General features: G+C 46.7%; 1 protein-coding gene across 4 annotated transcripts in view; it reads right to left on the minus strand.

Annotated features, from left to right (window-relative positions):
* Positions 1 to 15,465, minus strand: part of LOC132816571 (arf-GAP with Rho-GAP domain, ANK repeat and PH domain-containing protein 1) — a 165,886-nt gene that overhangs the window by 134,077 nt on the left and 16,344 nt on the right. Inside the window, exon 1 of one of the 4 annotated variants that reach the window (XM_060826345.1) lies at positions 4,937 to 5,089. The exons of the other annotated variants lie outside the window; for them this stretch is intronic. The gene's annotated coding sequence lies outside the window, so the exon portion shown is untranslated. Of the gene's footprint in view, positions 1 to 4,936; positions 5,090 to 15,465 lie in introns of those variants that run through there. 4 annotated transcript variants of the gene reach the window in all.

Consider the following 15,465-nt stretch of genomic DNA (forward strand, 5'->3'; position numbering starts at 1 on the left):
TTGGAGTAGGTTTGACACTCCCCCTCCCCCACCCATTGCCACATGGACCTTCCTGACCCTCTCAAACCAACTGGTAGCCACCGTCTTCTGGTGGGCACCCAAGGGAGATAATCTGGAGGGGGTAGAATGTCTAAGCAGAGCTCAACAGTAGAACAGCTTCCAACTCTCATCGCCCTTCCTGTAGCCTAGTTGGCACAGCGATAGAAGGATTCTCAGAAACAGGAGAAGGCCATTCAGCCCCATGAACCTGCTCAGCCATTCTAGCTCATGGGTGATCACCTCCTGCAAAGCCACTCTTCCCCACAGTATCCCCACATTACTAACTCCCAGAAATTTATCAATTTCTGTATACTCGATCTAATCTCTGCAGCTGTCTGGGGTAGGGGATTCCAAAGATCCACTGGCACCCCCCCTCCCCCAACTCTGTGTGAAGAGAGTTCTTCTCATTCCATTCCTCCATGGCTTACCCACACGCTGCGATCCTGTGGATCCAGTCTGGAGGCCCTGACGTTACCACTGCTCATTGTCTCCTTACATTCTGCCCCCAGGGCCTATGCTATGGGGGTTGACACTCCACTTTTACTGGACACAAATGTGACCTTCGAGGCACTGGGGTCACATGGAGGCAACCTCAACTGCTTCACCACAGCTGGCCTTTCTATCTAGTCTCTTCAATGGGCATCACTGATGAGGCCAAGATTTGTTGGCCATCCCCAAATGCCCTTTGAATGGAAGATCTCACTGGCCCATTTCAGAGGGCAGTCAAGAGGTAACACACACCACCATGGTCTGGAGTCACATGTAGGCCAGACTGGCTGAGGACAGCAGATTACCCTCCCTAAGGAGGGCACCAGCGAACAAACGTGGCCCGTCACAGTTACCACCATCAAGACAAGCTTCCAATTTCAGATTTATTGAAGTTAAATTTCATCATCTGCCCAATTCCTGAACAACCAGAGGCCCTTCGATCCATCAAGACTTACTGCCAAAAAAATATACTCCTACCTATACAAGTCCAACTCTCCAACACCAGGCCCATAGCCTTGAAGGTTATGAGCTTACAGAACAGCTGAGCAGTCTAGAGGGGCCAAATGGCCTATTCCTGGTATGTTTATTACTATAGAATCACACAATATAGAAGAGACCCTTCAGTCCATCAAGAAAATGCCAATCTGTTGATACCAGCCCCACTTTCCTTCACTTCACACATAGCCTGAAATAATAGGACATTGCAAGGGTTAATCCAAGTTCTTGTTAAAGGTTGTGAGATTTCCTTTCTCAACTCCCTTACCAGATCCCCACCCACTTTCTGGATGAAGAAAACATTTCCTCAAATCCTATCTAAAGGCCCTACCTTTCATGTTAAACTACACCCCCAGGTTATTGAAGGTTGAGATCAGAGTTTGAACTCATGCTCTCGAGATCAACTTTTGTTTCTGGTCACAGAGCTGTATGGCACCACGACACAGAAAGCAGCTGACTGTCACATCTCAACGCCAGACAATAAGTCGCGTCCTTGCCAGCAACTCCCACATCGACAAGAATGACACCAGAACGTAGCCAACTCTGGGAACAGAAAGTGTGGGGGCCAGGAGCAAATCCAAAGGAAAAATGCAGCACATTCAACTCAAAGGGGCACAGCAGCTAAATTAACATTTTCAATCCATGTCACATATCCTGCAGGAATCAGCAGATACCACGGTGGCTCAGGGGTTAGCACTGCTGCCTCACAGCGCCAGGGAACCTGGGTTTGATTCCAGCCTCAGGTGACTGTCTGTGTGGAGTTTGCACGTTCTCCCCGTGTCAGCGTGGGTTTGCTCCAGTTTCCTCCCACAATTCAGAGATGGCCAGGTAAGGTGGATTGGCCATGCTAAATTGCCCTTAGTGTTCAGGGATGTTTAGGTTAGGTGAGTCAACCATGGGAAATGCAGAGTTAGGATGGGGGAGTGGGTCAGGGTGAGATGTTCTTTGCAGAGTAAGGATGGGCAGAATGGCCTGCTTCCATAGTGTAGGGATTCTGTGAGTCTAAATCTTCTGGAAAAATCCTTTTTTGGATTTTTTTTTAAATTCGAAGATTCTTAGCAAAACATCTGGGATGTTGCTCTGATCCCAGCTAATGTTAATAGTGGACAAGTCTGACCCTGGCTTGATGGATCCTACTTTGTTTCAGTTTTGGTTTCAATGCAGTGGCGAAGACTCTTGCCCGAATCGTCGATTTTCCTATTCCTCGGACGCTGCCTGAACTGCTGTGCTTTTCCAGCAACACTTATCCAGAATTCAATGCAGTGGCCCCTTACTGAAACATAACAGCACACGCTGCAGATCTCACTTCAACAAGAAATCTCAAATTTGTTAGAAAAAGGATTAAAGATAAAGTAGGAAAAGCTATCTACTTCTAAATGTTTAAATACACAGTAAAGGTGTGATGCCATTATCTTATAAATTGCAAGGAAAACCCTTGCAAAACAGTTTTTGGACATTACTGAAATCATACCTCCCCAGTATAGAACCCCAGAACACTACTAATATCATACCGACACAAGACTCCCTGTATCTAACTCAATAACTCGTTTCAGAGTTTAATATAAAGGCTAGAAGAGCAGGGTTTAATCTTCCTGGAGTTGTTATATCTCTGAGCTTTAACATTCTTTGCTTTAAAGTTACCTCTTCAAGACTTTATCCCAACACATCTGGCTGAGTTAACACCAACTCCTGACTCTAAGATAACCTAGCTCTCCCTATATCCTTTCTTTGTTTTATTACATCATGATAGACCTGTCCGTTCTCAGGATACCAGTTTGCAAAGCTATCCAATTCTAAGGAATTCACTGCACTAACCAAAACTCAAAACAAAACAAACTCACCCTCTCTCAACAGTGAGCGTTTGCCTTAATTTAGAGTCACAGAATCACAGGCGTACACAAAAATAGACCCTTCAGTCCAACTCGTCCATGCCGACCAGATATCCCAAACCAATCTAGTCCCACCTGCCAGCAGCCAGCCCATATCCCTTCAAACCCTTCCTATTCATATACCCATCCAAATGCCTCTTAAAATGTTATAATTATACCAGCCTCCACCACATCCTCTGGCAGCTCATTCCATACATGTATCACTCTCTGTGTGAAAAAGTTGCCCCTTAGGACTCTTATATCTTTTCCCTCTCACTCTAAACCTATGCCCTCTAGTTCTGGACTCCCCCACCCCAGAGGAGAGACTTTGTCTATTTATTCTATTCATTTCATTAAGAAAAACTTACAGAAATCTCTAATGAACCTGAAATACTCATTATTTACTTGACTGGGTCATGAAACAATCTAAAGTCAACTCTGTTCCATCACTGCTGCCTTCAAGCCTATTCACTCAAAAACTCACCTCAAAATCCATTTGCAAAAAGATGATTATAGCCAAAGGAGCACTTAAATGTTAGTGACCAACTTCAGATGTGCAGAAAAACAACCAACGCAAACAGCAAAAACCCAAACTTACTATAAATGATAATAAAAATAAATTGTACATCTACACCATGGGAGTTGAGGTAGCATTTATATGGATGCTGCCTGACCTGCTGTGCTTTAACCAGCAACACATTTTCAGCTTTTTACTAGCATTTATATTAAACAGAGGTAGAGAGAGAATGAGTGCGAGAGCAGAAGTGTGAGTGAGCAAGTTGTATAAAGTGTAGAGAAAGATTATTTGAAGCAGAGAGAGAGAGCGCATGAGCGATATAAACGTATATATGTAAAGTATACAGAGAGAGCGTTTGAGACAGAGACATACATACAGAGGGTGTGTGAGACAGAGAGAAAGAAGAGAGAGAGAGAGAGGGAAGGTGAGGCCAGGGTGGGTTGTTTGGATAAGTACAATGTGACAAGTTGTCTTACTGAGGGATTAACAGTGGGGTTGGGGGGGGTAGGTGATGGGAGAATTGGAGCCTTTAACCAAATACCAGATTTTATTTACAGAGACAGAAATTACACCCTAGTGCCTCCAAACCTAATAACCTCCTCCTATATATAGGAACGCAAGTGAATGATGGGTCAAGGCAGCTTGTGGTCCCCAAGGAAACCCAAGTAGAACAGAACGGGGTTGCACAAACTCAATGGGCCAAAGGGCCTCTTTCTGTGCTGTAGATTTCTCTGATTATTAATAAACAATTAACAGCAGTGTGGCTACACACTGTTCTTGATTGAAAATGTGTTGCTGGTTAAAGCACAGCAGGTCAGGCAGCATCCAAGGAATAGGAAATTCGATGTTTCGGGCATTTACACACTGTTCTTGTTCAGATTTGTTTAATATCAAGGGGAAGTCGCTATGGTCTCAGAAGGCTAAACCTCTCTTACCTGAGGTCAGGTGAGGAGAGAGTCCTTCATGGAACCTCACTTAATGTGGGGACTGAACCCCTGCTGTTGGTGTCACTTTGCATCACAAACCAGCCATCCAGCCAACTGAGCTAACTATCTCCCTAATCTCCATCAGCACCTGTGAGGTCTGACCCATGCCTCACAACATAACCATGGCGTTACCTTTCTCAATACGGGAGGTATATGCAAGCCAACTGGACAATGTGGGAGGTGAAAGCTATTTTCCCCACAATCCTGACCCCACACAGAGAGACAACAGAGAGGGGGCTGCTCTCACAGCTACATACACTCGGGTGCTCACAAACACACACACTCGTGTTTTCTCACACACACACACACACACACACACACACACACACACACACACACACACACTTGTGCGCTCACACTTAACCACACTTGCTCTCACACAGTCACTCTCACACGCACACACTCATTCTTACACACTTGTTCTCACACACTCACTCAAACAGTAATTCTCACATACACACACACACTCGCTCCCACACAGGGAGAAACCATCCTGTGGATCTGCCCACACTCTGAAGCAATGACTTTGAGCAAACACATACCTCTGAGACAGGACTCACAGCGGGGAGTGGGGCGAGGTGGAGAGAGCGAGAGAGAGAGAGAGAGACTCCAGACAACAGACTGAAGGTGAAAGTCCAGCCTGCAGCCCCCCTCTCCCTGGTGTTCCCTTTACTGCCAGAATCTGACAAGTCTCTACCACGGCCAGCAACGGTTAATAAACACAAGATAACAATTATCTTGGAGGTTTACGAAAGAGGAACTCAGATTCTTCCTGCTGTTTGAGGAACTAACTTGAATGACACCAGAGGTGATGTAAAACACAGTTTGCACTTTGGAGCTGGACGTGAGCAGACAACTCCCTGACCACAGCCTGACTTTATTGGAGACAGCGCTTTCCTCATCTTATTCCCAATCTGTCCCCAGGCAGGACCCAGACTTAATCACATGGTAACTGGCATTCTAGAACTCTCCACAGCTCAGAGACACTCTTTAAAAATGTCCTGCTCTGACCATGTTGCCTTAATAGTTCTTCCTGTGGTATGAGAGTCTAACTGAGATGTGACAGAGGGCCAGGACATTAATAACTCTCAGTCTGCTCTTCAAGCAACTGGGGATTTACATAGCACCCTTTAGCACTCCCACACAGCACCTCACACTGTGGAAATGTAACATGAGAAAATTTGACACCAGACCAGGGGACCCCTTGCTTGGAGGTAAAGGGATGTACAGGGGGTGCTGGGGGACAACCAATGATGGTCAGATGACTGAAATCAGGAAATACTCCAGAGGTCAGCCTGGGAGAAAAGAGTGACTGCTTTTCCCAACTTGGGTCTCATTGGATTAATGAAACACACCCTCAGTGAGTCATTACTAGTTGAAATTTCACAACAAACACACAACGATTTAGCAAGGACAGGGGATGTCAAAGCAACTCAGAAATTGACCATTTTTGAGCAGTCAAGGCTAGAAATGGCAGAGAGACTGACTAGGGGGAGAAAGCAGTTAATACAGTGAGTGAGTGTGTGTGTGTGTGTGTGTGTGTCAGAAGGCAGCATTGTAAACACACAAAGAGAGAGGGATATACACACAGAGTGAGATGCAAGAGCGAGAGCGAGAGCGAGAGAGATACACACACACACACAGAGACCAAGAAACATACAAAGAGGCACACACACAGAGATACACATATACGCATACACAGACATACATACAGAGGCAAAGAAAAATACACAGAGAGTGTGTGAGAGAGAGAGAGAGAGAGAGAGAGAGGGGAAGAGTGAGATAGAGACATACAGACAGAGACAGAGAAATATACATAGAGGTGCACGCAGACACGCACACACACACATACAGAGACAGTGGCAGACAGAGAAACATAGAGAAGTGCACATAGACATAGACAAAGACACACACAGACATTTAAGAGAGTATTTAAGAATGTAATAGTGAGTGAGAGGAGGAAGTTATTGGAGGTTACTGACGGGAGTTGAACGCTGCATTCTGTGAAAGCCAGAGTGGTGTCAGCAACATTCCTGGGTGGAGCCAGCCCAGTTACGCAGTGTGATTCTAATCAGCCAGAGGGCAGGGATTCCATTACCCCTCTGAAGAGGAAGTATTGGTTCACCTACCATCGAGAAAAGTAAACATTTAAACGGCAACTTCAGAGACTCACAGCAAACAATTCCCAGGCACCGTCTCCCCCCCCACCGGGTTCCACTGTCACCTACTGACCACAGAGATTCGGTTAGGTCATGGGAGGAAGGTGGTCTCTGACACACGGCCGGGGGGAGACCTCAGCTCATCATTTTCAGGGAATCAAAGGGACAGGCTGCACGTCACCCTAAGAGAGGTCACCCCCTGACAGTGAGGCCCCACAGTATACACAGCTTCCCCACCCCCCTACCCCTTCCCACTCACTAACCCTCTCCCACAAAGTCCAAATTTTATTTGTCAATGGTGAGGATAGAATTCAGGGATGAGGGGTAGGCCAGCAATTATTGCCCATCCCCAACTGCCTGTTTGGAGTCACGTGTAGGCCAGACCAGATAAGGAAGGCAGATTTCCTTCCTAAAAGGACATTAGCTTTTTTACTCAATGTTCACAGCCGCCGTTAAACTCTTAATTCCGGTTTTGTGTTGGATTCAATGTTGACCATTGGTCATGGTGGTATTTGAATCTGGGTCCCCAGAACATTACCTGGGTCGCTGGATTAACAGTCCAGCAAGTATACCACTAGGCCATTACCTCCTTGCAAGTGGGGGAGCCCCAGGATACTGACCTGTCTGAGCTCACTGATTGGAACAAAAATCCCTTAGGTGATTAAATCAGCGTAGAGGGAGCTTTACTCTGTATCTAAGACCAGGTGGAGTTCTATTGAGCGTCGATTTAGTGATAACCTGCACTGTGCAGTTTCAGAAACGGGGGACAGATGGGAGTGGTAACTGTCACCATGATGACCAACTGGGTCAATATTCAGGCTACCCAAGGGGCCATCAGACACTGGAGCAGAAATATACCATTCAGCCCATCGAGTCTGTTCCCCCATTCAATGAGATCCTGGCTGATCTGATAATCCTCACTCCTCTTTCTTGCCTTTTCCCCATAACCCTTGATTCCCTTCCTGATTAACGATCTCTCACGGCCTTGAATGGCCTCAATGAGCCAGCACTGACGGCCCTCTGTGGTAAAGGATTCCACAGATTCACTCCCCACTGAGAGAAAAACATTCCTCCCTGTCTCCATCTTAAATGTGTAACTCCTTATTCTGGTCCTAGACTCTCCCACAGGGAGAGACAACCTTCCCACATCTCCCCCTGTCAAGTCCCTGAAACTCTTGCATGACAGAAAAGGAAATAGAGTTATAGAAACAGCACGGAAACAGACCCTAGACCAGATATCCTAACCTAATCTCGTCCCATTTGCCAGCACCCGGCCCATATCCCTCCAAACCCTTCCTATTCATACACCCATGCAAATGCCTTTTAAATGTTGCAATTGTACCAGCCTCCACCACATCCTCTGGCAGCTCATTCCATACACGTACCACCCTCTGTGTGTGAAAAAGTTGCCCCTTAGGTCCTTTTTAAACCTTTCCCCTCTCATCCTAAATCTATTACCTTTAGTTCTGGACTCCCCCATCCCAGAGAAAAGACCTTGCCATTTACCCTATCCATGCCCCTCATTGCTGGAGAATCTCAGCAGGTCTGGCAGCATCTGTGAAGAGACAAAGCAGAGTTAACGTTTCGGGTGCAGTGACCCTTCCTCAGAATCTTGTATGTTTTAGTGAGAGGGTGCTTTTGAAGGAAGGTGCTGAGATGGTCACAGGTTCCTTGATTCCTCATTCACAGTGTGTTACACACTTACAGACAGAGCCGGGACATTGGGAAATGTTGGTTCCTGTGGTTTCAGTCCTCAATCTCTTCCCTCAGTGATTACACAGAGTCCTTTGTAAATGCTGCGTGATTCACAGAAACCAATCCTAAACCCCAGGCACCAATCAAGGAGGGAGCTATCAAGCTCAGTGGCCCACACACTGAGCAATGTTGGGCAGAGGAATCCAACACGCAGCAGGATCAGCAACAATCAATCCCACAACACTGCATTTCCCCAAAGCCTCAATAATGCATTCAGGAGAATCTTACTGGCATTCTAATCCAAACTAACCTCCATTATTGTCAACTCCACCAAACCCCTACTCATGCTGTCCTGAGTGTATCTCCCCATACACCCTTCCCTCACTCCTGTACTCCCGGGAGCCTTCTGGGACAACACTGTCATTTCAGAATACTCAAGCGTTCTCCCTGGACACCAGTCCCCAGACTCTCAACCCTTGGAGAACTCAGCGCTCCTCCAAGTCCAGCTTTTCACCCTCTGGATTCCAAACACCAGAACTGCACCCCCGTCCCCCCCAACCCACCATGAACCTCTCAGCCTTCCTTTTCAAAGTGAACCACTCTCACATCACCTCCAGTAATGTTCCCGTCAGCTCCCTGCCACAGGCCCGGGAGGGACTCGGGATGATTGCGTTCCTGCATGGTTTTTGTGGAGATAAAGCTGGCCGTTCCCGTTGTGAAACTAGCAGATGTTTGATCAACACGAGGACCATAGGCATGTGCGGCTGTGTCCCTGGCCAATCAGAGCTGTACCCCAGCTCAAACCCTCCGACCCTGGCAACAACTACGTGGGAGTCTGCATAGGTTGGGGCTGTTTTCCCTGGAGTGACGGAAGCTGACGGGTGCCCTTATGGAGGTTTATAAACTCATGAGGGGCATGGATAGGATAAATAGACAAAGTCTTTTCCTTGGGGTCGGGGAGTCCAGAGCTAGAGGGCATAGGTTTAGGGTGAGAGGGGAAAGATATAAAAGAGACCTAAGGGGCAACTTTTTCACACAGGGTGGTACGTGTATGGAATGAGCTGCCAGAGGGTGTGGTGGAGGCTGGTACAATTACAACATTTAAAAGGCATCTGGACGGGTATATGAATAGGAAGGGTTTGGAGGGATATGGGCTGGGTGCTGGCAGGTGGGACTAGATTGGGTTGGGATATCTGGTCAGCATGGACGGGTTGGACCGAACGGTCTGTTTCTTTGCTGTACATCTCTATGACTCTATGACATTGTTGTAAATGTTTTCTGAATCTCTTTCAAGTCAAACTTCAGCATCTGCCATGGTGAGTGGGCTTTGAACCCCTCTCCCCAGAACATTGATCATCATGAGTCCAAGAACACTGATAATAGCACTCGGCCGCCATCTCCCCTTATAATGGGTTTGATTGCTACCACTTCCTTGTTGGGCCCAGTGTAGAGAGACAGGCAGAAGGTTCACAATGAAGGTGGGTACAGAACATATTTCTCCTCAAATCCTTTCCAATTGTCAGAAACAATAAGAGAGCATCAACAAACCCTGAGTTTCTGCTGCTTAAAAAAGGAACAGAAATGGGCTCTTCAAGCCCCCACCTAGATATATCGCTGTTGTGAACCACTTGTCACAAAGCATCAGGAGATCGATGCTACTTAACTCTGTGATCTGCCTGTATTGCTCGCAAGACAAAGCTTTTCACTGTGCCTCAGTACACATGACAATCAATTCAATTCAATTCAAATCTCCAGATTGGATCGTGGAGAGGTCCCCAGCCACACTCCAATGCTGAATAGCCCAAACAGTCCTTCACTGTCTCCATGGAGATGCTGGGACGTCACCGCAACTCGACACACGAAAAGGGAGACCAGTTCTCAAGAAAAGGAGTCGATGACTCAGCCTCCTGTAACCTCCGAACGTGACAAAGCTCTCTGCAGCCAATGAGTGAATTTAAATTTCACCATCTGCCCAGGCCAGTATAACATTGGCCTTCCTCATTGCCTCTTGCACCAGATTTTCAAGCAGGAGATGGATATCATTTGGGCTAATGGGATCAAAGACACGAGGGAAAAGCAGGAACAGGGTCCCGAGTTGGATGACCAGCCATGACATAATGGAGCAGGCTCAAAGGTCCCAATGGTCTGCTCCTGCTCACATTTTCTGCAAGATCCCTTGGAATATCCACACTTCCCAAGATATCACCATTTCAATAACGCTCTCCCTCTCTCCTTTTCACACCAGGATGTTGAACTTCCCATCTCGTCACACTAATCCTGCAGCTGGGCTATGTTTGCCCACTCACTCACCCTGTCCAACTGGAGGAGGGTCTCCAACCACATTTGACACTGGAGAGAATGCCAGCTACAAAACACTCACCGATGTTGGGGGGGGGGGGGCAGGTACATAATTCTTTGAAGTTTGCATCACATATGGACAGGATGATTAAGAAGGCATTTAGCACGCTTGCCTTCATTGCTCAGATCTTTGAGTATAGGAGCTGGGACGTCATGTTGAGGTTGTACGGGACATTAGTGACACCTCTTCGATATTACTATGTCCAGTTCTGGTCATCCTATTACAGGAAGGAGATTATTAAACTGGAGAGGGTTCAAAGAAGATTTCCCAAGATGTTGCCAGGTATGGAGGGTTTGAGTTATAAAAATAGACTGGAAAGGCTGAGGCTATTTCACTCAGGTTTTTACAATCACGAGGGGAAAAGGTAAGGTGACTGACAAGGGTCTTTTTCTTCGGGTGGGGGAGTTAAAAACTGGAGGGCATACTGTTAAGATGAGAGGAGAAAGATTTTAAAAAAGGCTTTTGACGCACTCCAGGATGTTTACAGTGACTGTATGTTTATTATCTTCTCTCAAAAGGTCCCTCACAACCACAAACACAGTCTGTATGAAGACACGCCTGAATTAACATTATGATCCGGCTGTTCGGTTTAGTTCCATTAGTTCAAAATTCTCTGTTTGTGAAACCGATTGAAAAATGACCCACAACAAAATATTTAGGATTAAAACACAACATTCAGACTTGGGATAGAGGTAATTGTTACAATAAGCACAGACACAAGGATATGACGAAAGGGGAGAAAAGTGAAGTTTACAATTAAGATTTTTTTTAAAATATTCAGATACAGAAATCAATTCCCATTATTTTTGTCTAAGTGCAGAAAGTATCCAGTCCTTTCAGCTGAAGTTCTGATTCAAGTGTGTACAGTTGGCTAAGATTGTAGAATTCCTTTCAAACATCCAGTACTGTTATACTGCTGCATCAATTTTGTTCATTTTTCAGGTCAATACAAACTTGCTTCCAGAACCAAATTTTAAAGAATATCTAGCCTAGCTGATGGAGTGTCACAAGGATCGGTGCTGGGTCCACTGCTTTTTGTCCTTTATATAAATGATTTGGATGCAAGCATAAGAGGTACAGTTGGTAAGTTTGCAGATGACCCCAAAATTGGAGGTGTAGTGGACAGTGAAGAGGGCTACCTCAGATTACAACAGGATCTGGACCAGATGGGCCAATGGGCTGAGAAGTGGCAGATGGAGTTTAGATTAGATTAGATTAGATTAGACTTACAGTGTGGAAACAGGCCCTTCGGCCCAACAAGTCCACACCAACCTGCCGAAGCGAAACCCACCCATACCCCTACATTTACCCCTACCTAACACTACGGGCAATTTAGTATGGCCAATTCACCTGACCCGCACATCTTTGGACTGTGGGAGGAAACCGGAGCACCCGGAGGAAACCCACGCAGACACGGGGAGAACGTGCAAACTCCACACAGTCAGTCACCTGAGTCGGGAATTGAACCCAGGTCTCAGGGGCTGTGAGGCAGCAGTGCTAACCACTGTGCCACCGTGCTGCCCACTCAGATAAATGTGAGGTGCTGCATTTTGGGAAAGCAAATCTTAGCAGGACTTATACACTTAATGGTAAGGTCCTGGGGAGTGTTGCTGAATGAAGAGACCTTGGAGTGCAGATACACAGTTCCTTGCAAGTTAATTTGCAGGCAGTTGGATAGTGAAGAAGGCATTTGGTATGCTTTCCTTTATTGGTCAGTGCATTGAGTACAGGAGTTGGGAGATCACATTACAGCTGTACAGAACATTGGTTAGGCCACTTTTGGAATATTACGTGCAATTCTGGTCTCCTTCCTATCGGAAAAATGTTGTGAAACCTGAAACTTGAAAAGATTTACAAGGATGTTGCCAGGTTGGAGGGTTTGAGCTACAGGGAGAGGCTGAACAGGCTGGGGCTGTTTTCCCTGGAACATCAGAGGCTGAGGGGTGACCTTATAGAGGTTTATAAAATCATGAGGGACATGGGTAGGGTAAATAGATAAGGTCTTTTCCCTGGGGTCGGGGAGTCCAGAACTAGAGGGCATAGGTTTCCAGTGAAAGGGGGAAGATTTATAAAGGGACCTAAGGAGCATCTTTTTCACGCAGAGGGTGGTACGTGTATGGACTGAGCTGCCAGAGGAAGTGGTGGAGGCTGGTACAATTGCAATACTTAGAAGGCATCTGGATGGGTATATGAATAGGAAGGGTTTGGAGGGATATGGGCCGGGTGCTGGCAGGTGAGACTAGATTTACTACGGTCAAGTTGGACCGAAGGATCTGCTTCTGTGCTGTACATCTCTATGATTCTGTGACTCTAATGACATGAGAGGCAACTTTTTCCATAGAGTGTGGCTTGTGTGTGGAATGAACTGCCAGAGAAAATTGTGGATGTGGGTACAGTTACAACATTTAAAAGACATTCGGATAGGTACATGGAGAGGAAAGGTTTGGAGAGATATGGGCCAGGAGCAGGCAGGTGGGACTGGATTAGTTTGGGATTATGGTTGGCATGGACTAGTTGGGCCGAAGGGTCTGTTTCCATGTTGAATGACTCAATGAGTCTCTGATATGATGATTATTGATGACTGGATGTCGCTGGGGTCAATCATTTATGAATGGCCCTAACTTTTGGTACCACAAACAACTGGAACCAAACTTCCTCGTTGCTGGAACCTTTGCAACAAAGGTCAACAACGCCAATTGTCTTCCTAATCACTATGGAGTGTTAAGATCGAGCTACAAGAGCATGTGTGCAGGGGGATCACATGTAAGAATAATCAGGATTTTACCTTTCCCAACATCGATGGGGACTACTGTAGTGTTAAGGGCTTGGATAGGGAGGACTTTGTCAGTGTGTTCAAGAAAACGTTCTCAGTCAATATCTGGGGAAGGGGCAAAACTCCATCGCGTCTCAAGATATAAGGTAGGGCAAGTGATTGAGGTGCAAGCAGGGGGGCACTTTGGGACGAGTGATCATAAATAAAAGGGGCCCTAGGGGCAACTCTTTCACACAGAGAGTGGCGTGCGTATGGAATGAACTGCCAGTGGAAGTGATGGAGAGTGGTACAATGACAACATTTAAAAGGAAGATCTGGGCCTAAGGCAGGCAAATGAGACCAGGCAACCTGGATGGCATGGATGATGTGGGCCGAAGGGCCTGTTTCCATACTGTATGACTCTATGACATTAGAAATGGAGTCTCTGTGTTTTTTAAGGCAGAGGTAGTTGGGTTCTGTTTAAGAAAGGGAATGAAAGGTGGTTGAGTGGTCACGTCAGCCATGACCTTATTGAAAGGCAGAGTAGGATCAGGGGAATATTCCTGCACCATGTTCACATAATCTCCTTTCCAAATTGACAACCAAAGGCAACCCACAATAATTTATCTGATGGCGAGAATATTGTGAATAAATAAATGGACACTGGGAGAGGGAGGGAAGCGAGGGTGGTGAGGGGTCATTGGCAGTAGCTGGGGGGGGGGGGGGGGGATTCTGAAAGGGAGGGCGTCTGTAGGCTCTACCCAGGGCCCTGGCAGGTCCAGGGAGGCGAGGCTGAGCAGGACATCAGGTACAGGCTCAGGTAGGGTGTGGCAAGACAGGCTGGAGGGGCTGAGTGGTCAAGACCAGGGGTGACCACCAGCCCATGAATGAATTTTTAAAATTGTAAAAGCTATGGAGAATTCCAGGTGAGACCTCCTTCTTCCTTCCAGATGGAAGGGTGATTCTGCGTTTGGAAGGTGCTGTCTGAGGATCTTTGGCGAATTTCTGCAGTGCATCGTGTAGATAGAACAAGGCCAGGAGCAGCAGTGTGTACCATCGACACGATGCACGGCAAAAACTCACCAAAGATCCTCAGGCAGCACCTTCCAAACCCATGACCACTTCCATCGAGGAGGACAAGGGGCAGCAGATACATGGGAACACCACCCCCTGCAAGTTCCCCTCCGAGCCCCTCCCCATCCTGACATGGAAATATATCACCGTTCCTTCACTGTCACTGGGTCACAATCCTGGAAACCCCTCCCCAGGGACATTGTGGGTCTACCCACAGCACATGGACTGCAGCGATTCAAGAGGCAGCTCACCCCCACCTTCTCAAGGGGCAACTAGGGACAGGAATGAAGGTTGAAGGATGGTATGTTGATCAAGTTTTGCCCCAGAAACTAAAACCACGGGCCAGAGGAAAACTGAAACAATAGTTTCTCTCTAGTTTTTCCAATGCATTCAATGCTGCATAACACAGTGATATTATAGAATTGTTACAGTGCATAAGGAGGCCATTCAGCCCATTGCCTCTCTCACTGGCTCTTCAAACAATTATCGTTCCTTACAGCCAATCTCCCGCCTTTCCCCATATCTCTGCAGATCATTTCTATCCAAATAACCATCCATTATCCCTCTGGGATGCCTCAGCTGAACCTGACACCAGGTTATAATCCAACAGGTGTATTTGGAAGTACTAGCTTTCTTGTCAGAAAGTTTGTGCTTCCAAAGAAACCTGTTGGACTAGAAGCTGGTGTTGTGTGATCTTTAACATTGTCCACCCCAGTCCAAGACCGGCTCCTCGACATCAGTTGACCCTGCCCCCATCACATTTCCAGGTGGTGCATTCCCACACTCTAACTACTCGCTGGGTTAGAAAGATTTTCCAAAGTTAACTCTTGCTCCTTTTGGTCTTCTCTTCAAATCGCATTCTTGATCTTGTTATGAACAGGAAGAGTTTCTTCCTCTTGAATCTATCCAGCCTGCCCTTGATTCTGGAAGCTTCTGTCAGATCTCCCTCTCGGCCTTCTTCTCTTCAAGGAGAACAGTCCCATCCCTCTTCAGTCTGTCCTCATTCACTGAGGCTTCCCAATCCTGGAACCA

This window comes from Hemiscyllium ocellatum, chromosome 6, assembly GCF_020745735.1.
Source record: "Hemiscyllium ocellatum isolate sHemOce1 chromosome 6, sHemOce1.pat.X.cur, whole genome shotgun sequence".
NCBI lineage: Eukaryota > Metazoa > Chordata > Chondrichthyes > Orectolobiformes > Hemiscylliidae > Hemiscyllium > Hemiscyllium ocellatum.